At 46.2% G+C, this 24,985-nt stretch overlaps 17 non-coding genes across 17 annotated transcripts; all 17 read left to right on the forward strand.

Moving 5' to 3' along the window:
• Positions 1-523: 523 nt before the first annotated feature.
• On the forward strand, positions 524-595 carry Trnat-agu (transfer RNA threonine (anticodon AGU)). The gene has a single exon. It is a non-coding gene; the product is annotated as a tRNA-Thr (tRNA).
• Positions 596-2,027: 1,432 nt separating this feature from the next.
• Positions 2,028-2,099, forward strand: Trnat-agu (transfer RNA threonine (anticodon AGU)). Its single transcript has one exon. It is a non-coding gene; the product is annotated as a tRNA-Thr (tRNA).
• Positions 2,100-3,552: 1,453 nt separating this feature from the next.
• On the forward strand, positions 3,553-3,624 carry Trnas-acu (transfer RNA serine (anticodon ACU)). The gene has a single exon. It is a non-coding gene; the product is annotated as a tRNA-Ser (tRNA).
• Positions 3,625-5,068: 1,444 nt separating this feature from the next.
• Trnat-agu (transfer RNA threonine (anticodon AGU)) lies at positions 5,069-5,140 on the forward strand. Its single transcript has one exon. It is a non-coding gene; the product is annotated as a tRNA-Thr (tRNA).
• Positions 5,141-6,599: 1,459 nt separating this feature from the next.
• Positions 6,600-6,671, forward strand: Trnat-agu (transfer RNA threonine (anticodon AGU)). The gene has a single exon. It is a non-coding gene; the product is annotated as a tRNA-Thr (tRNA).
• Positions 6,672-8,145: 1,474 nt separating this feature from the next.
• On the forward strand, positions 8,146-8,217 carry Trnat-agu (transfer RNA threonine (anticodon AGU)). Its single transcript has one exon. It is a non-coding gene; the product is annotated as a tRNA-Thr (tRNA).
• A 1,444-nt stretch (positions 8,218-9,661) lies between these two features.
• On the forward strand, positions 9,662-9,733 carry Trnat-agu (transfer RNA threonine (anticodon AGU)). The gene has a single exon. It is a non-coding gene; the product is annotated as a tRNA-Thr (tRNA).
• A 1,477-nt stretch (positions 9,734-11,210) lies between these two features.
• Positions 11,211-11,282, forward strand: Trnat-agu (transfer RNA threonine (anticodon AGU)). Its single transcript has one exon. It is a non-coding gene; the product is annotated as a tRNA-Thr (tRNA).
• Positions 11,283-12,720: 1,438 nt separating this feature from the next.
• Positions 12,721-12,792, forward strand: Trnat-agu (transfer RNA threonine (anticodon AGU)). The gene has a single exon. It is a non-coding gene; the product is annotated as a tRNA-Thr (tRNA).
• A 1,432-nt stretch (positions 12,793-14,224) lies between these two features.
• Positions 14,225-14,296, forward strand: Trnat-agu (transfer RNA threonine (anticodon AGU)). Its single transcript has one exon. It is a non-coding gene; the product is annotated as a tRNA-Thr (tRNA).
• Positions 14,297-15,728: 1,432 nt separating this feature from the next.
• On the forward strand, positions 15,729-15,800 carry Trnat-agu (transfer RNA threonine (anticodon AGU)). The gene has a single exon. It is a non-coding gene; the product is annotated as a tRNA-Thr (tRNA).
• Positions 15,801-17,268: 1,468 nt separating this feature from the next.
• On the forward strand, positions 17,269-17,340 carry Trnat-agu (transfer RNA threonine (anticodon AGU)). The gene has a single exon. It is a non-coding gene; the product is annotated as a tRNA-Thr (tRNA).
• Positions 17,341-18,772: 1,432 nt separating this feature from the next.
• On the forward strand, positions 18,773-18,844 carry Trnat-agu (transfer RNA threonine (anticodon AGU)). Its single transcript has one exon. It is a non-coding gene; the product is annotated as a tRNA-Thr (tRNA).
• A 1,471-nt stretch (positions 18,845-20,315) lies between these two features.
• Positions 20,316-20,387, forward strand: Trnat-agu (transfer RNA threonine (anticodon AGU)). The gene has a single exon. It is a non-coding gene; the product is annotated as a tRNA-Thr (tRNA).
• A 1,444-nt stretch (positions 20,388-21,831) lies between these two features.
• On the forward strand, positions 21,832-21,903 carry Trnat-agu (transfer RNA threonine (anticodon AGU)). Its single transcript has one exon. It is a non-coding gene; the product is annotated as a tRNA-Thr (tRNA).
• A 1,447-nt stretch (positions 21,904-23,350) lies between these two features.
• On the forward strand, positions 23,351-23,422 carry Trnat-agu (transfer RNA threonine (anticodon AGU)). Its single transcript has one exon. It is a non-coding gene; the product is annotated as a tRNA-Thr (tRNA).
• Positions 23,423-24,860: 1,438 nt separating this feature from the next.
• On the forward strand, positions 24,861-24,932 carry Trnat-agu (transfer RNA threonine (anticodon AGU)). The gene has a single exon. It is a non-coding gene; the product is annotated as a tRNA-Thr (tRNA).
• Positions 24,933-24,985: the final 53 nt, after the last annotated feature.

Raw genomic sequence — 24,985 nt, forward strand, 5'->3', positions numbered from 1 at the left:
GACGAGTGTGACGTTAGGAAAACATTAGGCAACATGGGGAGGTTCTGTATGGGACCAATCAACCCAAACGAGTACTGTGTGACGTGCTAACCGGCATATACTCACCGAGGCAGCGCGGCTAGCTCAGTCGGTAGAACATAAGGCTCTTAATCCCAGGGTCGTGGGTTCGAGCCCCACGTGGGGAGGAACGGAATTTTGTTCCTCTGCAGATGTAACTTACCGTTTTTCTGATTAACGTGATGTAATGGAAATAGCAACTTTAAACTTTGCCTACGTCTCCGTCAGTCGCTACGAAACTGTATTTGAAGGTGAAGGTGATTTTGTAGACATGTGTGAAAGACATGTTCTGAAATGCAAGTGGTGTTATTTGGAGAGCACTTCCTTTACGTGTCAGATGTGTAGGCAAGCAGTAATGGGTCGCCATAGCTGCAAATATTAGACGGTAATATGAAGTGTTATCAGCTGAAGTCTGATGATCCAGACGACCGTAAGGATGAAGTACGCAAAAGTACCGCTAGGCCGCGCCTCTTTAGCTCAGTGGCAGAGCACTGGTCTAGTAAACCAGGGGTCGTGAGTTCGATCCTCACAGGAGGCAGACGAATTTTGGATATCAGTTGCGCATCGTGGCCTTATAGCAAACAGTATCTGGGATGACTAACAATTAGCGAGAGGCGTTTTATTAAGAATTACTCTCAGATGTGATTAAGGCGAATGGCGCAGATAAAGCATTTGCCAAAGCGGTACAGCATAAGGTGGGATGGGACAGTCTGAAATATATTTTATAGATGTATTTCTCACATATCTCAGAGCCTTCCGCGGTTGTCGTCGTCGTCGCCGCCGCCACTTCTGCAGAAGTAGCAAATGGACATCGTAGCAAATGCGGCGAGGGACGCCCTGCCTTACATTTCCGAATGCACAAAGTGTGTGGTTTAGTTTCCCAGTCTATATTTGGTAGGTCTCGTAGCAGGTTGAATGTATCAAATGGGTGGGAAAGAGCAAGGGGCAGCGTCTGTGTAGAACGAAAACACAACTCCTCAGTGGTGTGAGCGTTTTGAGATGAGTCGTATATAAGTTCCACTTGTTTGTCAGTGACCGTGTGGCCTAATGGATAAGGCGTCGGACTTCGTATCCGAAGATTGCGTGTTTGATTCCTCTCTCGGTCGTGTTTTTCCAGATATGAAAAAGAAACATACCGTTTTAGTGCAGCACTTGAGCAGTACGAAACCGTGTGAACGTTGCTGTTGACCATTTTCTGCTTGGAGATGCTCTTGAGCTTGAAACACGCACAACAAGACCGGTGTTAACTAGCGAATTGGTTTGCATATTGCCGTCGCCGCGTGTTTTTGACTGGCACTTGCACATCTAAAATAACGTCGGAAAGTAACTCGTTCGGCTTATGAGTCACATCAAGTATGTGTGTTAATTTTGACGAAACTAGCTCTGCAGGTTGTCATGCAATTCTGTTACCTCTCAGAAATGATTATGAAATAAAAGTGAACTACGTGACGAGTGTGACGTTAGGAAAACATTAGGCAACATGGGGAGGTTCTGTATGGGACCAATCAACCCAAACGAGTACTGTGTGACGTGCTAACCGGCATATACTCACCGAGGCAGCGCGGCTAGCTCAGTCGGTAGAACATAAGGCTCTTAATCCCAGGGTCGTGGGTTCGAGCCCCACGTGGGGAGGAACGGAATTTTGTTCCTCTGCAGATGTAACTTACCGTTTTTCTGATTAACGTGATGTAATGGAAATAGCAACTTTAAACTTTGCCTACGTCTCCGTCAGTCGCTACGAAACTGTATTTGAAGGTGAAGGTGATTTTGTAGACATGTGTGAAAGACATGTTCTGAAATGCAAGTGGTGTTATTTGGAGAGCACTTCCTTTACGTGTCAGATGTGTAGGCAAGCAGTAATGGGTCGCCATAGCTGCAAATATTAGACGGTAATATGAAGTGTTGTCAGCTGAAGTCTGATGATCCAGACGACCGTAAGGATGAAGTACGCAAAAGTACCGCTAGGCCGCGCCTCTTTAGCTCAGTGGCAGAGCACTGCTCTAGTAAACCAGAGGTCGTGAGTTCGATCCTCATAGAAGGCAGACGAATTTTGGATATCAGTTGCGCGTTGTGGCCTTATAGCAAACAGTATCTGGGATGACTAACAATTAGCGAGAGGCCTTTTATTAAGAATTACTCTCAGATGTGATTAAGGCGAATGGCGCAGATAAAGCATTTGCCAAAGCGGTACAGCATAAGGTGGGATGGGACAGTCTGAACTATATTTTATAGATGTATTTCTCACATATCTCAGAGCCTTCCGCGGTTGTCGTTGTCGTCGTCGTCGTCGTCGTCGTCGCCGCCGCCGCCACTTCTGCAGAAGTAGCAAATGGACATCGTAGCAAATGCGGCGAGGGACGCCCTGCCTTACATTTCCGAATGCACAAAGTGTGTGGTTTAGTTTCCCAGTCTATATTTGGTAGGTCTCGTAGCAGGTTGAATGTATCAAATGGGTGGGAAAGAGCAAGGGGCAGCGTCTGTGTAGAAAGAAAACACAACTCCTCAGTGGTGTGAGCGTTTTGAGATGAGTCGTATATAAGTTCCACTTGTTTGTCAGTGACCGTGTGGCCTAATGGATAAGGCGTCGGACTTCGTATCCGAAGATTGCGTGTTTGATTCCTCTCTCGGTCGTGTTTTTCCAGATATGAAAAAGAAACATACCGTTTTAGTGCAGCACTTGAGCAGTACGAAACCGTGTGAACGTTGCTGTTGACCATTTTCTGCTTGGAGATGCTCTTGAGCTTGAAACACGCACAACAAGACCGGTGTTAACTAGCGAATTGGTTTGCATATTGCCGTCGCCGCGTGTTTTTGACTGGCACTTGCACATCTAAAATAACGTCGGAAAGTAACTCGTTCGGCTTATGAGTCACATCAAGTATGTGTGTTAATTTTGACGAAACTAGCTCTGCAGGTTGTCATGCAATTCTGTTACCTCTCAGAAATGATTATGAAATAAAAGTGAACTACGTGACGAGTGTGACGTTAGGAAAACATTATGCAACATGGGGAGGTTCTGTATGGGACCAATCAACCCAAACGAGTACTGTGTGACGTGCTAACCGGCATATACTCACCGAGACAGCGCGGCTAGCTCAGTCGGTAGAACATAAGGCTCTTAATCCCAGGGTCGTGGGTTCGAGCCCCACGTGGGGAGAAACGGAATTTTGTTCCTCTGCAGATGTAACTTACCGTTTTTCTGATTAACGTGATGTAATGGAAATAGCAACTTTAAACTTTGCCTACGTCTCCGTCAGTCGCTACGAAACTGTATTTGAAGGTGAAGGTGATTTTGTAGACATGTGTGAAAGACATGTTCTGAAATGCAAGTGGTGTTATTTGGAGAGCACTTCCTTTACGTGTCAGATGTGTAGGCAAGCAGTAATGGGTCGCCATAGCTGCAAATATTAGACGGTAATATGAAGTGTTGTCAGCTGAAGTCTGATGATCCAGACGACCGTAAGGATGAAGTACGCAAAAGTACCGCTAGGCCGTGCCTCTTTAGCTCAGTGGCAGAGCACTGGTCTACTAAACCAGGGGTCGTGAGTTCGATCCTCACAGGAGGCAGACGAATTTTGGATATCAGTTGCGCGTCGTGGCCTTATAGCAAACAGTATCTGGGATGACTAACAATTAGCGAGAGGCGTTTTATTAAGAATTACTCTCAGATGTGATTAAGGCGAATGGCGCAGATAAAGCATTTGCCAAAGCGGTACAGCATAAGGTGGGATGGGACAGTCTGAAATATATTTTATAGATGTATTTCTCACATATCTCAGAGCCTTCCGCGGTTGTCGTCGTCGTCGTCGTCGTCGTCGCCGCCGCCACTTCTGCAGAAGTAGCAAATGGACATCGTAGCAAATGCGGCGAGGGACGCCCTGCCTTACATTTCCGAATGCACAAAGTGTGTGGTTTAGTTTCCCAGTCTATATTTGGTAGGTCTCGTAGCAGGTTGAATGTATCAAATGGGTGGGAAAGAGCAAGGGGCAGCGTCTGTGTAGAACGAAAACACAACTCCTCAGTGGTGTGAGCGTTTTGAGATGAGTCGTATATAAGTTCCACTTGTTTGTCAGTGACCGTGTGGCCTAATGGATAAGGCGTCGGACTTCGTATCCGAAGATTGCGTGTTTGATTCCTCTCTCGGTCGTGTTTTTCCAGATATGAAAAAGAAACATACCGTTTTAGTGCAGCACTTGAGCAGTACGAAACCGTGTGAACGTTGCTGTTGACCATTTTCTGCTTGGAGATGCTCTTGAGCTTGAAACACGCACAACAAGACCGGTGTTAACTAGCGAATTGGTTTGCATATTGCCGTCGCCGCGTGTTTTTGACTGGCACTTGCACATCTAAAATAACGTCGGAAAGTAACTCGTTCGGCTTATGAGTCACATCAAGTATGTGTGTTAATTTTGACGAAACTAGCTCTGCAGGTTGTCATGCAATTCTGTTACCTCTCAGAAATGATTATGAAATAAAAGTGAACTACGTGACGAGTGTGACGTTAGGAAAACATTAGGCAACATGGGGAGGTTCTGTATGGGACCAATCAACCCAAACGAGTACTGTGTGACGTGCTAACCGGCATATACTCACCGAGGCAGCGCGGCTAGCTCAGTCGGTAGAACATAAGGCTCTTAATCCCAGGGTCGTGGGTTCGAGCCCCACGTGGGGAGGAACGGAATTTTGTTCCTCTGCAGATGTAACTTACCGTTTTTCTGATTAACGTGATGTAATGGAAATAGCAACTTTAAACTTTGCCTACGTCTCCGTCAGTCGCTACGAAACTGTATTTGAAGGTGAAGGTGATTTTGTAGACATGTGTGAAAGACATGTTCTGAAATGCAAGTGGTGTTATTTGGAGAGCACTTCCTTTACGTGTCAGATGTGTAGGCAAGCAGTAATGGGTCGCCATAGGTGCAAATATTAGACGGTAATATGAAGTGTTGTCAGCTGAAGTCTGATGATCCAGACGACCGTAAGGATGAAGTACGCAAAAGTACCGCTAGGCCGCGCCTCTTTAGCTCAGTGGCAGAGCACTGGGCTAGTAAACCAGGGGTCGTGAGTTCGATCCTCACAGGAGGCAGACGAATTTTGGATATCAGTTGCGCGTCGTGGCCTTATAGCAAACAGTATCTGGGATGACTAACAATTAGCGAGAGGCGTTTTATTAAGAATTACTCTCAGATGTGATTAAGGCGAATGGCGCAGATAAAGCATTTGCCAAAGCGGTACAGCATAAGGTGGGATGGGACAGTCTGAAATATATTTTATAGATGTATTTCTCACATATCTCAGAGCCTTCCGCGGTTGTCGTCGTCGTCGTCGTCGTCGTCGTCGTCGTCGCCGCCGCCGCCGCCACTTCTGCAGAAGTAGCAAATGGACATCGTAGCAAATGCGGCGAGGGACGCCCTGCCTTACATTTCCGAATGCACAAAGTGTGTGGTTTAGTTTCCCAGTCTATATTTGGTAGGTCTCGTAGCAGGTTGAATGTATCAAATGGGTGGGAAAGAGCAAGGGGCAGCGTCTGTGTAGAACGAAAACACAACTCCTCAGTGGTGTGAGCGTTTTGAGATGAGTCGTATATAAGTTCCACTTGTTTGTCAGTGACCGTGTGGCCTAATGGATAAGGCGTCGGACTTCGTATCCGAAGATTGCGTGTTTGATTCCTCTCTCGGTCGTGTTTTTCCAGATATGAAAAAGAAACATACCGTTTTAGTGCAGCACTTGAGCAGTACGAAACCGTGTGAACGTTGCTGTTGACCATTTTCTGCTTGGAGATGCTCTTGAGCTTGAAACACGCACAACAAGACCGGTGTTAACTAGCGAATTGGTTTGCATATTGCCGTCGCCGCGTGTTTTTGACTGGCACTTGCACATCTAAAATAACGTCGGAAAGTAACTCGTTCGGCTTATGAGTCACATCAAGTATGTGTGTTAATTTTGACGAAACTAGCTCTGCAGGTTGTCATGCAATTCTGTTACCTCTCAGAAATGATTATGAAATAAAAGTGAACTACGTGACGAGTGTGACGTTAGGAAAACATTAGGCAACATGGGGAGGTTCTGTATGGGACCAATCAACCCAAACGAGTACTGTGTGACGTGCTAACCGGCATATACTCACCGAGGCAGCGCGGCTAGCTCAGTCGGTAGAACATAAGGCTCTTAATCCCAGGGTCGTGGGTTCGAGCCCCACGTGGGGAGGAACGGAATTTTGTTCCTCTGCAGATGTAACTTACCGTTTTTCTGATTAACGTGATGTAATGGAAATAGCAACTTTAAACTTTGCCTACGTCTCCGTCAGTCGCTACGAAACTGTATTTGAAGGTGAAGGTGATTTTGTAGACATATGTGAAAGACATGTTCTGAAATGCAAGTGGTGTTATTTGGAGAGCACTTCCTTTACGTGTCAGATGTGTAGGCAAGCAGTAATGGGTCGCCATAGCTGCAAATATTAGACGGTAATATGAAGTGTTGTCAGCTGAAGTCTGATGATCCAGACGACCGTAAGGATGAAGTACGCAAAAGTACCGCTAGGCCGCGCCTCTTTAGCTCAGTGGCAGAGCACTGGTCTAGTAAACCAGGGGTCGTGAGTTCGATCCTCACAGGAGGCAGACGAATTTTGGATATCAGTTGCGTGTCGTGGCCTTATAGCAAACAGTATCTGGGATGACTAACAATTAGCGAGAGGCGTTTTATTAAGAATTACTCTCAGATGTGATTAAGGCGAATGGCGCAGATAAAGCATTTGCCAAAGCGGTACAGCATAAGGTGGGATGGGACAGTCTGAAATATATTTTATAGATGTATTTCTCACATATCTCAGAGCCTTCCGCGGTTGTCGTCGTCGTCGTCGTCGTCGTCGTCGTCGTCGTCGCCGCCGCCGCCGCCGCCGCCGCAGCCACTTCTGCAGAAGTAGCAAATGGACATCGTAGCAAATGCGGCGAGGGACGCCTTGCCTTACATTTCCGAATGCACAAAGTGTGTGGTTTAGTTTCCCAGTCTATATTTGGTAGGTCTCGTAGCAGGTTGAATGTATCAAATGGGTGGGAAAGAGCAAGGGGCAGCGTCTGTGTAGAACGAAAACACAACTCCTCAGTGGTGTGAGCGTTTTGAGATGAGTCGTATATAAGTTCCATTTGTTTGTCAGTGACCGTGTGGCCTAATGGATAAGGCGTCGGACTTCGTATCCGAAGATTGCGTGTTTGATTCCTCTCTCGGTCGTGTTTTTCCAGATCTGAAAAAGAAACATACCGTTTTAGTGCAGCACTTGAGCAGTACGAAACCGTGTGAACGTTGCTGTTGACCATTTTCTGCTTGGAGATGCTCTTGAGCTTGAAACACGCACAACAAGACCGGTGTTAACTAGCGAATTGGTTTGCATATTGCCGTCGCCGCGTGTTTTTGACTGGCACTTGCACATCTAAAATAACGTCGGAAAGTAACTCGTTCGGCTTATGAGTCACATCAGGTATGTGTGTTAATTTTGACGAAACTAGCTCTGCAGGTTGTCATGCAATTCTGTTACCTCTCAGAAATGATTATGAAATAAAAGTGAACTACGTGACGAGTGTGACGTTAGGAAAACATTAGGCAACATGGGGAGGTTCTGTATGGGACCAATCAACCCAAACGAGTACTGTGTGACGTGCTAACCGGCATATACTCACCGAGGCAGCGCGGCTAGCTCAGTCGGTAGAACATAAGGCTCTTAATCCCAGGGTCGTGGGTTCGAGCCCCACGTGGGGAGGAACGGAATTTTGTTCCTCTGCAGATGTAACTTACCGTTTTTCTGATTAACGTGATGTAATGGAAATAGCAACTTTAAACTTTGCCTACGTCTCCGTCAGTCGCTACGAAACTGTATTTGAAGGTGAAGGTGATTTTGTAGACATGTGTGAAAGACATGTTCTGAAATGCAAGTGGTGTTATTTGGAGAGCACTTCCTTTACGTGTCAGATGTGTAGGCAAGCAGTAATGGGTCGCCATAGGTGCAAATATTAGACGGTAATATGAAGTGTTGTCAGCTGAAGTCTGATGATCCAGACGACCGTAAGGATGAAGTACGCAAAAGTACCGCTAGGCCGCGCCTCTTTAGCTCAGTGGCAGAGCACTGGTCTAGTAAACCAGGGGTCGTGAGTTCGATCCTCACAGGAGGCAGACGAATTTTGGATATCAGTTGCGCGTCGTGGCCTTATAGCAAACAGTATCTGGGATGACTAACAATTAGCGAGAGGCGTTTTATTAAGAATTACTCTCAGATGTGATTAAGGCGAATGGCGCAGATAAAGCATTTGCCAAAGCGGTACAGCATAAGGTGGGATGGGACAGTCTGAAATATATTTTATAGATGTATTTCTCACATATCTCAGAGCCTTCCGCGGTTGTCGTCGTCGTCGTCGTCGTCGTCGCCGCCGCCACTTCTGCAGAAGTAGCAAATGGACATCGTAGCAAATGCGGCGAGGGACGCCCTGCCTTACATTTCCGAATGCACAAAGTGTGTGGTTTAGTTTCCCAGTCTATATTTGGTAGGTCTCGTAGCAGGTTGAATGTATCAAATGGGTGGGAAAGAGCAAGGGGCAGCGTCTGTGTAGAACGAAAACACAACTCCTCAGTGGTGTGAGCGTTTTGAGATGAGTCGTATATAAGTTCCACTTGTTTGTCAGTGACCGTGTGGCCTAATGGATAAGGCGTCGGACTTCGTATCCGAAGATTGCGTGTTTGATTCCTCTCTCGGTCGTGTTTTTCCAGATATGAAAAAGAAACATACCGTTTTAGTGCAGCACTTGAGCAGTACGAAACCGTGTGAACGTTGCTGTTGACCATTTTCTGCTTGGAGATGCTCTTGAGCTTGAAACACGCACAACAAGACCGGTGTTAACTAGCGAATTGGTTTGCATATTGCCGTCGCCGCGTGTTTTTGACTGGCACTTGCACATCTAAAATAACGTCGGAAAGTAACTCGTTCGGCTTATGAGTCACATCAAGTATGTGTGTTAATTTTGACGAAACTAGCTCTGCAGGTTGTCATGCAATTCTGTTACCTCTCAGAAATGATTATGAAATAAAAGTGAACTACGTGACGAGTGTGACGTTAGGAAAACATTAGGCAACATGGGGAGGTTCTGTATGGGACCAATCAACCCAAACGAGTACTGTGTGACGTGCTAACCGGCATATACTCACCGAGGCAGCGCGGCTAGCTCAGTCGGTAGAACATAAGGCTCTTAATCCCAGGGTCGTGGGTTCGAGCCCCATGTGGGGAGGAACGGAATTTTGTTCCTCTGCAGATGTAACTTACCGTTTTTCTGATTAACGTGATGTAATGGAAATAGCAACTTTAAACTTTGCCTACGTCTCCATCAGTCGCTACGAAACTGTATTTGAAGGTGAAGGTGATTTTGTAGACATGTGTGAAAGACATGTTCTGAAATGCAAGTGGTGTTATTTGGAGAGCACTTCCTTTACGTGTCAGATGTGTAGGCAAGCAGTAATGGGTCGCCATAGGTGCAAATATTAGACGGTAATATGAAGTGTTGTCAGCTGAAGTCTGATGATCCAGACGACCGTAAGGATGAAGTACGCAAAAGTACCGCTAGGCCGCGCCTCTTTAGCTCAGTGGCAGAGCACTGGTCTAGTAAACCAGGGGTCGTGAGTTCGATCCTCACAGAAGGCAGACGAATTTTGGATATCAGTTGCGCGTCGTGGCCTTATAGCTAACAGTATCTGGGATGACTAACAATTAGCGAGAGGCGTTTTATTAAGAATTACTCTCAGATGTGATTAAGGCGAATGGCGCAGATAAAGCATTTGCCAAAGCGGTACAGCATAAGGTGGGATGGCACAGTCTGAAATATATTTTATAGATGTATTTCTCTCATATCTCAGAGCCTTCCGCGGTTGTCGTCGTCGTCGTCGTCGTCGTCGTCGTCGTCGTCGTCGTCGTCGTCGTCGCCGCCGCCGCCGCCACTTCTGCAGAAGTAGCAAATGGACATCGTAGCAAATGCGGCGAGGGACGCCCTGCCTTACATTTCCGAATGCACAAAGTGTGTGGTTTAGTTTCCCAGTCTATATTTGGTAGGTCTCGTAGCAGGTTGAATGTATCAAATGGGTGGGAAAGAGCAAGGGGCAGCGTCTGTGTAGAACGAAAACACAACTCCTCAGTGGTGTGAGCGTTTTGAGATGAGTCGTATATAAGTTCCACTTGTTTGTCAGTGACCGTGTGGCCTAATGGATAAGGCGTCGGACTTCGTATCCGAAGATTGCGTGTTTGATTCCTCTCTCGGTCGTGTTTTTCCAGATCTGAAAAAGAAACATACCGTTTTAGTGCAGCACTTGAGCAGTACGAAACCGTGTGAACGTTGCTGTTGACCATTTTCTGCTTGGAGATGCTCTTGAGCTTGAAACACGCACAACAAGACCGGTGTTAACTAGGGAATTGGTTTGCATATTGCCGTCGCCGCGTGTTTTTGACTGGCACTTGCACATCTAAAATAACGTCGGAAAGTAACTCGTTCGGCTTATGAGTCACATCAAGTATGTGTGTTAATTTTGACGAAACTAGCTCTGCAGGTTGTCATGCAATTCTGTTACCTCTCAGAAATGATTATGAAATAAAAGTGAACTACGTGACGAGTGTGACGTTAGGAAAACATTAGGCAACATGGGGAGGTTCTGTATGGGACCAATCAACCCAAACGAGTACTGTGTGACGTGCTAACCGGCATATACTCACCGAGGCAGCGCGGCTAGCTCAGTCGGTAGAACATAAGGCTCTTAATCCCAGGGTCGTGGGTTCGAGCCCCACGTGGGGAGGAACGGAATTTTGTTCCTCTGCAGATGTAACTTACCGTTTTTCTGATTAACGTGATGTAATGGAAATAGCAACTTTAAACTTTGCCTACGTCTCCGTCAGTCGCTACGAAACTGTATTTGAAGGTGAAGGTGATTTTGTAGACATGTGTGAAAGACATGTTCTGAAATGCAAGTTGTGTTATTTGGAGAGCACTTCCTTTACGTGTCAGATGTGTAGGCAAGCAGTAATGGGTCGCCATAGGTGCAAATATTAGACGGTAATATGAAGTGTTGTCAGCTGAAGTCTGATGATCCAGACGACCGTAAGGATGAAGTACGCAAAAGTACCGCTAGGCCGCGCCTCTTTAGCTCAGTGGCACAGCACTGGTCTAGTAAACCAGGGGTCGTGAGTTCGATCCTCACAGGAGGCAGACGAATTTTGGATATCAGTTGCGCGTCGTGGCCTTATAGCAAACAGTATCTGGGATGACTAACAATTAGCGAGAGGCGTTTTATTAAGAATTACTCTCAGATGTGATTAAGGCGAATGGCGCAGATAAAGCATTTGCCAAAGCGGTACAGCATAAGGTGGGATGGGACAGTCTGAAATATATTTTATAGATGTATTTCTCACATATCTCAGAGCCTTCCGCGGTTGTCGTCGTCGTCGTCGTCGCCGCCGCCACTTCTGCAGAAGTAGCAAATGGACATCGTAGCAAATGCGGCGAGGGACGCCCTGCCTTACATTTCCGAATGCACAAAGTGTGTGGTTTAGTTTCCCAGTCTATATTTGGTAGGTCTCGTAGCAGGTTGAATGTATCAAATGGGTGGGAAAGAGCAAGGGGCAGCGTCTGTGTAGAACGAAAACACAACTCCTCAGTGGTGTGAGCGTTTTGAGATGAGTCGTATATAAGTTCCACTTGTTTGTCAGTGACCGTGTGGCCTAATGGATAAGGCGTCGGACTTCGTATCCGAAGATTGCGTGTTTGATTCCTCTCTCGGTCGTGTTTTTCCAGATATGAAAAAGAAACATACCGTTTTAGTGCAGCACTTGAGCAGTACGAAACCGTGTGAACGTTGCTGTTGACCATTTTCTGCTTGGAGATGCTCTTGAGCTTGAAACACGCACAACAAGACCGGTGTTAACTAGCGAATTGGTTTGCATATTGCCGTCGCCGCGTGTTTTTGACTGGCACTTGCACATCTAAAATAACGTCGGAAAGTAACTCGTTCGGCTTATGAGTCACATCAAGTATGTGTGTTAATTTTGACGAAACTAGCTCTGCAGGTTGTCATGCAATTCTGTTACCTCTCAGAAATGATTATGAAATAAAAGTGAACTACGTGACGAGTGTGACGTTAGGAAAACATTAGGCAACATGGGGAGGTTCTGTATGGGACCAATCAACCCAAACGAGTACTGTGTGACGTGCTAACCGGCATATACTCACCGAGGCAGCGCGGCTAGCTCAGTCGGTAGAACATAAGGCTCTTAATCCCAGGGTCGTGGGTTCGAGCCCCACGTGGGGAGGAACGGAATTTTGTTCCTCTGCAGATGTAACTTACCGTTTTTCTGATTAACGTGATGTAATGGAAATAGCAACTTTAAACTTTGCCTACGTCTCCGTCAGTCGCTACGAAACTGTATTTGAAGGTGAAGGTGATTTTGTAGACATGTGTGAAAGACATGTTCTGAAATGCAAGTGGTGTTATTTGGAGAGCACTTCCTTTACGTGTCAGATGTGTAGGCAAGCAGTAATGGGTCGCCATAGGTGCAAATATTAGACGGTAATATGAAGTGTTGTCAGCTGAAGTCTGATGATCCAGACGACCGTAAGGATGAAGTACGCAAAAGTACCGCTAGGCCGCGCCTCTTTAGCTCAGTGGCAGAGCACTGGTCTAGTAAACCAGGGGTCGTGAGTTCGATCCTCACAGGAGGCAGACGAATTTTGGATATCAGTTGCGCGTCGTGGCCTTATAGCAAACAGTATCTGGGATGACTAACAATTAGCGAGAGGCGTTTTATTAAGAATTACTCTCAGATGTGATTAAGGCGAATGGCGCAGATAAAGCATTTGCCAAAGCGGTACAGCATAAGGTGGGATGGGACAGTCTGAAATATATTTTATAGATGTATTTCTCACATATCTCAGAGCCTTCCGCGGTTGTCGTCGTCGTCGCCGCCGCCACTTCTGCAGAAGTAGCAAATGGACATCGTAGCAAATGCGGCGAGGGACGCCCTGCCTTACATTTCCGAATGCACAAAGTGTGTGGTTTAGTTTCCCAGTCTATATTTGGTAGGTCTCGTAGCAGGTTGAATGTATCAAATGGGTGGGAAAGAGCAAGGGGCAGCGTCTGTGTAGAACGAAAACACAACTCCTCAGTGGTGTGAGCGTTTTGAGATGAGTCGTGTATAAGTTCCACTTGTTTGTCAGTGACCGTGTGGCCTAATGGATAAGGCGTCGGACTTCGTATCCGAAGATTGCGTGTTTGATTCCTCTCTCGGTCGTGTTTTTCCAGATATGAAAAAGAAACATACCGTTTTAGTGCAGCACTTGAGCAGTACGAAACCGTGTGAACGTTGCTGTTGACCATTTTCTGCTTGGAGATGCTCTTGAGCTTGAAACACGCACAACAAGACCGGTGTTAACTAGCGAATTGGTTTGCATATTGCCGTCGCCGCGTGTTTTTGACTGGCACTTGCACATCTAAAATAACGTCGGAAAGTAACTCGTTCGGCTTATGAGTCACATCAAGTATGTGTGTTAATTTTGACGAAACTAGCTCTGCAGGTTGTCATGCAATTCTGTTACCTCTCAGAAATGATTATGAAATAAAAGTGAACTACGTGACGAGTGTGACGTTAGGAAAACATTAGGCAACATGGGGAGGTTCTGTATGGGACCAATCAACCCAAACGAGTACTGTGTGACGTGCTAACCGGCATATACTCACCGAGGCAGCGCGGCTAGCTCAGTCGGTAGAACATAAGGCTCTTAATCCCAGGGTCGTGGGTTCGAGCCCCACGTGGGGAGGAACGGAATTTTGTTCCTCTGCAGATGTAACTTACCGTTTTTCTGATTAACGTGATGTAATGGAAATAGCAACTTTAAACTTTGCCTACGTCTCCGTCAGTCGCTACGAAACTGTATTTGAAGGTGAAGGTGATTTTGTAGACATGTGTGAAAGACATGTTCTGAAATGCAAGTGGTGTTATTTGGAGAGCACTTCCTTTACGTGTCAGATGTGTAGGCAAGCAGTAATGGGTCGCCATAGCTGCAAATATTAGACGGTAATATGAAGTGTTATCAGCTGAAGTCTGATGATCCAGACGACCGTAAGGATGAAGTACGCAAAAGTACCGCTAGGCCGCGCCTCTTTAGCTCAGTGGCAGAGCACTGGTCTAGTAAACCAGGGGTCGTGAGTTCGATCCTCACAGGAGGCAGACGAATTTTGGATATCAGTTGCGCATCGTGGCCTTATAGCAAACAGTATCTGGGATGACTAACAATTAGCGAGAGGCGTTTTATTAAGAATTACTCTCAGATGTGATTAAGGCGAATGGCGCAGATAAAGCATTTGCCAAAGCGGTACAGCATAAGGTGGGATGGGACAGTCTGAAATATATTTTATAGATGTATTTCTCACATATCTCAGAGCCTTCCGCGGTTGTCGTCGTCGTCGCCGCCGCCACTTCTGCAGAAGTAGCAAATGGACATCGTAGCAAATGCGGCGAGGGACGCCCTGCCTTACATTTCCGAATGCACAAAGTGTGTGGTTTAGTTTCCCAGTCTATATTTGGTAGGTCTCGTAGCAGGTTGAATGTATCAAATGGGTGGGAAAGAGAAAGGGGCAGCGTCTGTGTAGAACGAAAACACAACTCCTCAGTGGTGTGAGCGTTTTGAGATGAGTCGTATATAAGTTCCACTTGTTTGTCAGTGACCGTGTGGCCTAATGGATAAGGCGTCGGACTTCGTATCCGAAGATTGCGTGTTTGATTCCTCTCTCGGTCGTGTTTTTCCAGATATGAAAAAGAAACATACCGTTTTAGTGCAGCACTTGAGCAGTACGAAACCGTGTGAACGTTGCTGTTGACCATTTTCTGCTTGGAGATGCTCTTGAGCTTGAAACACGCACAACAAGACCGGTGTTAACTAGCGAATTGGTTTGCATATTGCCGTCGCCGCGTGTTTTTGACTGGCACTTGCACATCTAAAATAACGTCGGAAAGTAACTCGTTCGGCTTATGAGTCACATCAAGTATGTGTGTTAATTTTGACGAAACTAGCTCTGCAGGTTGTCATGCAATTCTGTTACCTCTCAGAAATGATTATGAAATAAAAGTGAACTACGTGACGAGTGTGACGTTAGGAAAACATTAAGCAACATGGGGAGGTTCTGTATGGGACCAATCAACCCAAACGAGTACTGTGTGACGTGCTAACCGGCATATACTCACCGAGGCAGCGCGGCTAGCTCAGTCGGTAGAACATAAGGCTCTTAATCCCAGGGTCGTGGGTTCGAGCCCCACGTGGGGAGGAACGGAATTTTGTTCCTCTGCAGATGTAACTTACCGTTTTTCTGATTAACGTGATGTAATGGAAATAGCAACTTTAAACTTTGCCTACGTCTCCATCAGTCGCTACGAAACTGTATTTGAAGGTGAAGGTGATTTTGTAGACATGTGTGAAAGACATGTTCTGAAATGCAAGTGGTGTTATTTGGAGAGCACTTAATTTACGTGTCAGATGTGTAGGCAAGCAGTAATGTGTCGCCATAGGTGCAAATATTAGACGGTAATATGAAGTGTTGTCAGCTGAAGTCTGATGATCCAGACGACCGTAAGGATGAAGTACGCAAAAGTACCGCTAGGCCGCGCCTCTTTAGCTCAGTGGCAGAGCACTGGTCTAGTAAACCAGGGGTCGTGAGTTCGATCCTCACAGAAGGCAGACGAATTTTGGATATCAGTTGCGCGTCGTGGCCTTATAGCTAACAGTATCTGGGATGACTAACAATTAGCGAGAGGCGTTTTATTAAGAATTACTCTCAGATGTGATTAAGGCGAATGGCGCAGATAAAGCATTTGCCAAAGCGGTACAGCATAAGGTGGGATGGGACAGTCTGAAATATATTTTATAGATGTATTTCTCTCATATCTCAGAGCCTTCCGCGGTTGTCGTCGTCGTCGTCGTCGTCGTCGTCGTCGTCGCCGCCGCCGCCGCCGCCGCCGCCACTTCTGCAGAAGTAGCAAATGGACATCGTAGCAAATGCGGCGAGGGACGCCCTGCCTTACATTTCCGAATGCACAAAGTGTGTGGTTTAGTTTCCCAGTCTATATTTGGTAGGTCTCGTAGCAGGTTGAATGTATCAAATGGGTGGGAAAGAGCAAGGGGCAGCGTCTGTGTAGAACGAAAACACAACTCCTCAGTGGTGTGAGCGTTTTGAGATGAGTCGTATATAAGTTCCACTTGTTTGTCAGTGACCGTGTGGCCTAATGGATAAGGCGTCGGACTTCGTATCCGAAGATTGCGTGTTTGATTCCTCTCTCGGTCGTGTTTTTCCAGATATGAAAAAGAAACATACCGTTTTAGTGCAGCACTTGAGCAGTACGAAACCGTGTGAACGTTGCTGTTGACCATTTTCTGCTTGGAGATGCTCTTGAGCTTGAAACACGCACAACAAGACCGGTGTTAACTAGCGAATTGGTTTGCATATTGCCGTCGCCGCGTGTTTTTGACTGGCACTTGCACATCTAAAATAACGTCGGAAAGTAACTCGTTCGGCTTATGAGTCACATCAAGTATGTGTGTTAATTTTGACGAAACTAGCTCTGCAGGTTGTCATGCAATTCTGTTACCTCTCAGAAATGATTATGAAATAAAAGTGAACTACGTGACGAGTGTGACGTTAGGAAAACATTAGGCAACATGGGGAGGTTCTGTATGGGACCAATCAACCCAAACGAGTACTGTGTGACGTGCTAACCGGCATATACTCACCGAGGCAGCGCGGCTAGCTCAGTCGGTAGAACATAAGGCTCTTAATCCCAGGGTCGTGGGTTCGAGCCCCACGTGGGGAGGAACGGAATTTTGTTCCTCTGCAGATGTAACTTACCGTTTTTCTGATTAACGTGATGTAATGGAAATAGCAACTTTAAACTTTGCCTACGTCTCCGTCAGTCGCTACGAAACTGTATTTGAAGGTGAAGGTGATTTTGTAGACATGTGTGAAAGACATGTTCTGAAATGCAAGTGGTGTTATTTGGAGAGCACTTCCTTTACGTGTCAGATGTGTAGGCAAGCAGTAATGGATCGCCATAGCTGCAAATATTAGACGGTAATATGAAGTGTTGTCAGCTGAAGTCTGATGATCCAGACGACCGTAAGGATGAAGTACGCAAAAGTACCGCTAGGCCGCGCCTCTTTAGCTCAGTGGCAGAGCACTGGCCTAGTAAACCAGGGGTCGTGAGTTCGATCCTCACAGGAGGCAGACGAATTTTGGATATCAGTTGCGCGTCGTGGCCTTATAGCAAACAGTATCTGGGATGACTAACAATTAGCGAGAGGCGTTTTATTAAGAATTACTCTCAGATGTGATTAAGGCGAATGGCGCAGATAAAGCATTTGCCAAAGCGGTACAGCATAAGGTGGGATGGGACAGTCTGAAATATATTTTATAGATGTATTTCTCACATATCTCAGAGCCTTCCGCGGTTGTCGTCGTCGTCGCCGCCGCCACTTCTGCAGAAGTAGCAAATGGACATCGTAGCAAATGCGGCGAGGGACGCCCTGCCTTACATTTCCGAATGCACAAAGTGTGTGGTTTAGTTTCCCAGTCTATATTTGGTAGGTCTCGTAGCAGGTTGAATGTATCAAATGGGTGGGAAAGAGAAAGGGGCAGCGTCTGTGTAGAACGAAAACACAACTCCTCAGTGGTGTGAGCGTTTTGAGATGAGTCGTATATAAGTTCCACTTGTTTGTCAGTGACCGTGTGGCCTAATGGATAAGGCGTCGGACTTCGTATCCGAAGATTGCGTGTTTGATTCCTCTCTCGGTCGTGTTTTTCCAGATATGAAAAAGAAACATACCGTTTTAGTGCAGCACTTGAGCAGTACGAAACCGTGTGAACGTTGCTGTTGACCATTTTCTGCTTGGAGATGCTCTTGAGCTTGAAACACGCACAACAAGACCGGTGTTAACTAGCGAATTGGTTTGCATATTGCCGTCGCCGCGTGTTTTTGACTGGCACTTGCACATCTAAAATAACGTCGGAAAGTAACTCGTTCGGCTTATGAGTCACATCAAGTATGTGTGTTAATTTTGACGAAACTAGCTCTGCAGGTTGTCATGCAATTCTGTTACCTCTCAGAAATGATTATGAAATAAAAGTGAACTACGTGACGAGTGTGACGTTAGGAAAACATTAAGCAACATGGGGAGGTTCTGTATGGGACCAATCAACCCAAACGAGTACTGTGTGACGTGCTAACCGGCATATACTCACCGAGGCAGCGCGGCTAGCTCAGTCGGTAGAACATAAGGCTCTTAATCCCAGGGTCGTGGGTTCGAGCCCCACGTGGGGAGGAACGGAATTTTGTTCCTCTGCAGATGTAACTTACCGTTTTTCTGATTAACGTGATGTAATGGAAATAGCAACTTTAAACTTTGCCTACGTCTCCATCAGTCGCTACGAAACTGTATTTGAAGGTGAAGGTGATTTTGTAGACATGTGTGAAAGACATGTTCTGAAATGCAAGTGGTGTTATTTGGAGAGCACTTAATTTACGTGTCAGATGTGTAGGCAAGCAGTAATGTGTCGCCATAGGTGCAAATATTAGACGGTAATATGAAGTGTTGTCAGCTGAAGTCTGATGATCCAGACGACCGTAAGGATGAAGTACGCAAAAGTACCGCTAGGCCGCGCCTCTTTAGCTCAGTGGCAGAGCACTGGTCTAGTAAACCAGGGGTCGTGAGTTCGATCCTCACAGAAGGCAGACGAATTTTGGATATCAGTTGCGCGTCGTGGCCTTATAGCTAACAGTATCTGGGATGACTAACAATTAGCGAGAGGCGTTTTATTAAGAATTACTCTCAGATGTGATTAAGGCGAATGGCGCAGATAAAGCATTTGCCAAAGCGGTACAGCATAAGGTGGGATGGGACAGTCTGAAATATATTTTATAGATGTATTTCTCTCATATCTCAGAGCCTTCCGCGGTTGTCGTCGTCGTCGTCGTCGTCGTCGTCGTCGTCGTCGCCGCCGCCGCCGCCGCCGCCGCCACTTCTGCAGAAGTAGCAAATGGACATCGTAGCAAATGCGGCGAGGGACGCCCTGCCTTACATTTCCGAATGCACAAAGTGTGTGGTTTAGTTTCCCAGTCTATATTTGGTAGGTCTCGTAGCAGGTTGAATGTATCAAATGGGTGGGAAAGAGCAAGGGGCAGCGTCTGTGTAGAACGAAAACACAACTCCTCAGTGGTGTGAGCGTTTTGAGATGAGTCGTATATAAGTTCCACTTGTTTGTCAGTGACCGTGTGGCCTAATGGATAAGGCGTCGGACTTCGTATCCGAAGATTGCGTGTTTGATTCCTCTCTCGGTCGTGTTTTTCCAGATATGAAAAAGAAACATACCGTTTTAGTGCAGCACTTGAGCAGTACGAAACCGTGTGAACGTTGCTGTTGACCATTTTCTGCTTGGAGATGCTCTTGAGCTTGAAACACGCACAACAAGACCGGTGTTAACTAGCGAATTGGTTTGCATATTGCCGTCGCCGCGTGTTTTTGACTGGCACTTGCACATCTAAAATAACGTCGGAAAGTAACTCGTTCGGCTTATGAGTCACATCAAGTATGTGTGTTAATTTTGACGAAACTAGCTCTGCAGGTTGTCATGCAATTCTGTTACCTCTCAGAAATGATTATGAAATAAAAGTGAACTACGTGACGAGTGTGACGTTAGGAAAACATTAGGCAACATGGGGAGGTTCTGTATGGGACCAATCAACCCAAACGATTACTGTGTGACGTGCTAACCGGCATATACTCACCGAGGCAGCGCGGCTAGCTCAGTCGGTAGAACATAAGGCTCTTAATCCCAGGGTCGTGGGTTCGAGCCCCACGTGGGGAGGAACGGAATTTTGTTCCTCTGCAGATGTAACTTACCGTTTTTCTGATTAACGTGATGTAATGGAAATAGCAACTTTAAACTTTGCCTACGTCTCCGTCAGTCGCTACGAAACTGTATTTGAAGGTGAAGGTGATTTTGTAGACATGTGTGAAAGACATGTTCTGAAATGCAAGTGGTGTTATTTGGAGAGCACTTCCTTTACGTGTCAGATGTGTAGGCAAGCAGTAATGGATCGCCATAGCTGCAAATATTAGACGGTAATATGAAGTGTTGTCAGCTGAAGTCTGATGATCCAGACGACCGTAAGGATGAAGTACGCAAAAGTACCGCTAGGCCGCGCCTCTTTAGCTCAGTGGCAGAGCACTGGCCTAGTAAACCAGGGGTCGTGAGTTCGATCCTCACAGGAGGCAGACGAATTTTGGATATCAGTTGCGCGTCGTGGCCTTATAGCAAACAGTATCTGGGATGACTAACAATTAGCGAGAGGCGTTTTATTAAGAATTACTCTCAGATGTGATTAAGGCGAATGGCGCAGATAAAGCATTTGCCAAAGCGGTACAGCATAAGGTGGGATGGGACAGTCTGAAATATATTTTATAGATGTATTTCTCACATATCTCAGAGCCTTCCGCGGTTGTCGTCGTCGTCGTCGTCGTCGCCGCCGCCGCCACTTCTGCAGAAGTAGCAAATGGACATCGTAGCAAATGCGGCGAGGGACGCCCTGCCTTACATTTCCGAATGCACAAAGTGTGTGGTTTAGTTTCCCAGTCTATATTTGGTAGGTCTCGTAGCAGGTTGAATGTATCAAATGGGTGGGAAAGAGCAAGGGGCAGCGTCTGTGTAGAACGAAAACACAACTCCTCAGTGGTGTGAGCGTTTTGAGATGAGTCGTATATAAGTTCCACTTGTTTGTCAGTGACCGTGTGGCCTAATGGATAAGGCGTCGGACTTCGTATCCGAAGATTGCGTGTTTGATTCCTCTCTCGGTCGTGTTTTTCCAGATATGAAAAAGAAACATACCGTTTTAGTGCAGCACTTGAGCAGTACGAAACCGTGTGAACGTTGCTGTTGACCATTTTCTGCTTGGAGATGCTCTTGAGCTTGAAACACGCACAACAAGACCGGTGTTAACTAGCGAATTGGTTTGCATATTGCCGTCGCCGCGTGTTTTTGACTGGCACTTGCACATCTAAAATAACGTCGGAAAGTAACTCGTTCGGCTTATGAGTCACATCAAGTATGTGTGTTAATTTTGACTAAACTAGCTCTGCAGGTTGTCATGCAATTCTGTTACCTCTCAGAAATGATTATGAAATAAAAGTGAACTACGTGACGAGTGTGACGTTAGGAAAACATTAGGCAACATGGGGAGGTTCTGTATGGGACCAATCAACCCAAACGAGTACTGTGTGACGTGCTAACCGGCATATACTCACCGAGGCAGCGCGGCTAGCTCAGTCGGTAGAACATAAGGCTTTTAATCCCAGGGTCGTGGGTACGAGCCCCACGTGGGGAGGAACGGAATTTTGTTCCTCTGCAGATGTAACTTACCGTTTTTCTGATTAACGTGATGTAATGGAAATAGCAACTTTAAACTTTGCCTACGTCTCCGTCAGTCGCTACGAAACTGTATTTGAAGGTGAAGGTGATTTTGTAGACATGTGTGAAAGACATGTTCTGAAATGCAAGTGGTGTCATTTGGAGAGCACTTCCTTTACGTGTCAGATGTGTAGGCAAGCAGTAATGGGTCGCCATAGGTGCAAATATTAGACGGTAATATGAAGTGTTGTCAGCTGAAGTCTGATGATCCAGACGACCGTAAGGATGAAGTACGCAAAAGTACCGGTAGGCCGCGCCTCTTTAGCTCAGTGGCAGAGCACTGGTCTAGTAAACCAGGGGTCGTGAGTTCGATCCTCACAGGAGGCAGACGAATTTTGGATATCAGTTGCGCGTCGTGGCCTTATAGCAAACAGTATCTGGGATGACTAACAATTAGCGAGAGGCGTTTTATTAAGAATTACTCTCAGATGTGATTAAGGCGAATGGCGCAGATAAAGCATTTGCCAAAGCGGTACAGCATAAGGTGGGATGGGACAGTCTGAAATATATTTTATAGATGTATTTCTCACATATCTCAGAGCCTTCCGCGGTTGTCGTCGTCGTCGTCGTCGTCGTCGTCGCCGCCGCCACTTCTGCAGAAGTAGCAAATGGACATCGTAGCAAATGCGGCGAGGGACGCCCTGCCTTACATTTCCGAATGCACAAAGTGTGTGGTTTAGTTTCCCAGTCTATATTTGGTAGGTCTCGTAGCAGGTTGAATGTATCAAATGGGTGGGAAAGAGCAAGGGGCAGCGTCTGTGTAGAACGAAAACACAACTCCTCAGTGGTGTGAGCGTTTTGAGATGAGTCGTGTATAAGTTCCACTTGTTTGTCAGTGACCGTGTGGCCTAATGGATAAGGCGTCGGACTTCGTATCCGAAGATTGCGTGTTTGATTCCTCTCTCGGTCGTGTTTTTCCAGATATGAAAAAGAAACATACCGTTTTAGTGTAGCACTTGAGCAGTACGAAACCGTGTGAACGTTGCTGTTGACCATTTTCTACTTGGAGATGCTCTTGAGCTTGAAACACGCACAACAAGACCGGTGTTAACTAGCGAATTGGTTTGCATATTGCCGTCGCCGCGTGTTTTTGACTGGCACTTGCACATCTAAAATAACGTCGGAAAGTAACTCGTTCGGCTTATGAGTCACATCAAGTATGTGTGTTAATTTTGACGAAACTAGCTCTGCAGGTTGTCATGCAATTCTGTTACCTCTCAGAAATGATTATGAAATAAAAGTGAACTACGTGACGAGTGTGACGTTAGGAAAACATTAGGCAACATGGGGAGGTTCTGTATGGGACCAATCAACCCAAACGAGTACTGTGTGACGTGCTAACCGGCATATACTCACCGAGGCAGCGCGGCTAGCTCAGTCGGTAGAACATAAGGCTCTTAATCCCAGGGTCGTGGGTTCGAGCCCCACGTGGGGAGGAACGGAATTTTGTTCCTCTGCAGATGTAACTTACCGTTTTTCTGATTAACGTGATGTAATGGAAATAGCAACTTTAAACTTTGCCTACGTCTCCGTCAGTCGCTACGAAACTGTATTTGAAGGTGAAGGTGATTTTGTAGACATGTGTGAAAGACATGTTCTGAAATGCAAGTGGTGTTATTTGGAGAGCACTTCCTTTACGTGTCAGATGTGTAGGCAAGCAGTAATGGGTCGCCATAGGTGCAAATATTAGACGGTAATATGAAGTGTTGTCAGCTGAAGTCTGATGATCCAGACGACCGTAAGGATGAAGTACGCAAAAGTACCGCTAGGCCGCGCCTCTTTAGCTCAGTGGCAGAGCACTGGTCTAGTAAACCAGGGGTCGTGAGTTCGATCCTCACAGGAGGCAGACGAATTTTGGATATCAGTTGCGCGTCGTGGCCTTATAGCAAACAGTATCTGGGATGACTAACAATTAGCGAGAGGCGTTTTATTAAGAATTACTCTCAGATGTGATTAAGGCGAATGGCGCAGATAAAGCATTTGCCAAAGCGGTACAGCATAAGGTGGGATGGGACAGTCTGAAATATATTTTATAGATGTATTTCTCACATATCTCAGAGCCTTCCGCGGTTGTCGTCGTCGTCGTCGTCGCCGCCGCCACTTCTGCAGAAGTAGCAAATGGACATCGTAGCAAATGCGGCGAGGGACGCCCTGCCTTACATTTCCGAATGCACAAAGTGTGTGGTTTAGTTTCCCAGTCTATATTTGGTAGGTCTCGTAGCAGGTTGAATGTATCAAATGGGTGGGAAAGAGCAAGGGGCAGCGTCTGTGTAGAACGAAAACACAACTCCTCAGTGGTGTGAGCGTTTTGAGATGAGTCGTATATAAGTTCCACTTGTTTGTCAGTGACCGTGTGGCCTAATGGATAAGGCGTCGGACTTCGTATCCGAAGATTGCGTGTTTGATTCCTCTCTCGGTCGTGTTTTTCCAGATATGAAAAAGAAACATACCGTTTTAGTGCAGCACTTGAGCAGTACGAAACCGTGTGAACGTTGCTGTTGACCATTTTCTGCTTGGAGATGCTCTTGAGCTTGAAACACGCACAACAAGACCGGTGTTAACTAGCGAATTGGTTTGCATATTGCCGTCGCCGCGTGTTTTTGACTGGCACTTGCACATCTAAAATAACGTCGGAAAGTAACTCGTTCGGCTTATGAGTCACATCAAGTATGTGTGTTAATTTTGACGAAACTAGCTCTGCAGGTTGTCATGCAATTCTGTTACCTCTTAGAAATGATTATGAAATAAAAGTGAACTACGTGACGAGTGTGACGTTAGGAAAACATTAGGCAACATGGGGAGGTTCTGTATGGGACCAATCAACCCAAACGAGTACTGTGTGACGTGCTAACCGGCATATACTCACCGAGGCAGCGCGGCTAGCTCAGTCGGTAGAACATAAGGCTCTTAATCCCAGGGTCGTGGGTTCGAGCCCCACGTGGGGAGGAACGGAATTTTGTTCCTCTGCAGATGTAACTTACCGTTTTTCTGATTAACGTGATGTAATGGAAATAGCAACTTTAAACTTTGCCTACGTCTCCGTCAGTCGCTACGAAACTGTATTTGAAGGTGAAGGTGATTTTGTAGACATGTGTGAAAGACATGTTCTGAAATGCAAGTGGTGTTATTTGGAGAGCACTTCCTTTACGTGTCAGATGTGTAGGCAAGCAGTAATGGGTCGCCATAGGTGCAAATATTAGACGGTAATATGAAGTGTTGTCAGCTGAAGTCTGATGATCCAGACGACCGTAAGGATGAAGTACGCAAAAGTACCGCTAGGCCGCGCCTCTTTAGCTCAGTGGCAGAGCACTGGTCTAGTAAACCAGGGGTCGTGAGTTCGATCCTCACAGGAGGCATACGAATTTTGGATATCAGTTGCGCGTCGTGGCCTTATAGCAAACAGTATCTG

The sequence above is a fragment of the Schistocerca gregaria genome, chromosome 4, assembly GCF_023897955.1.
Source record: "Schistocerca gregaria isolate iqSchGreg1 chromosome 4, iqSchGreg1.2, whole genome shotgun sequence".
NCBI classification, from domain to species: domain Eukaryota; kingdom Metazoa; phylum Arthropoda; class Insecta; order Orthoptera; family Acrididae; genus Schistocerca; species Schistocerca gregaria.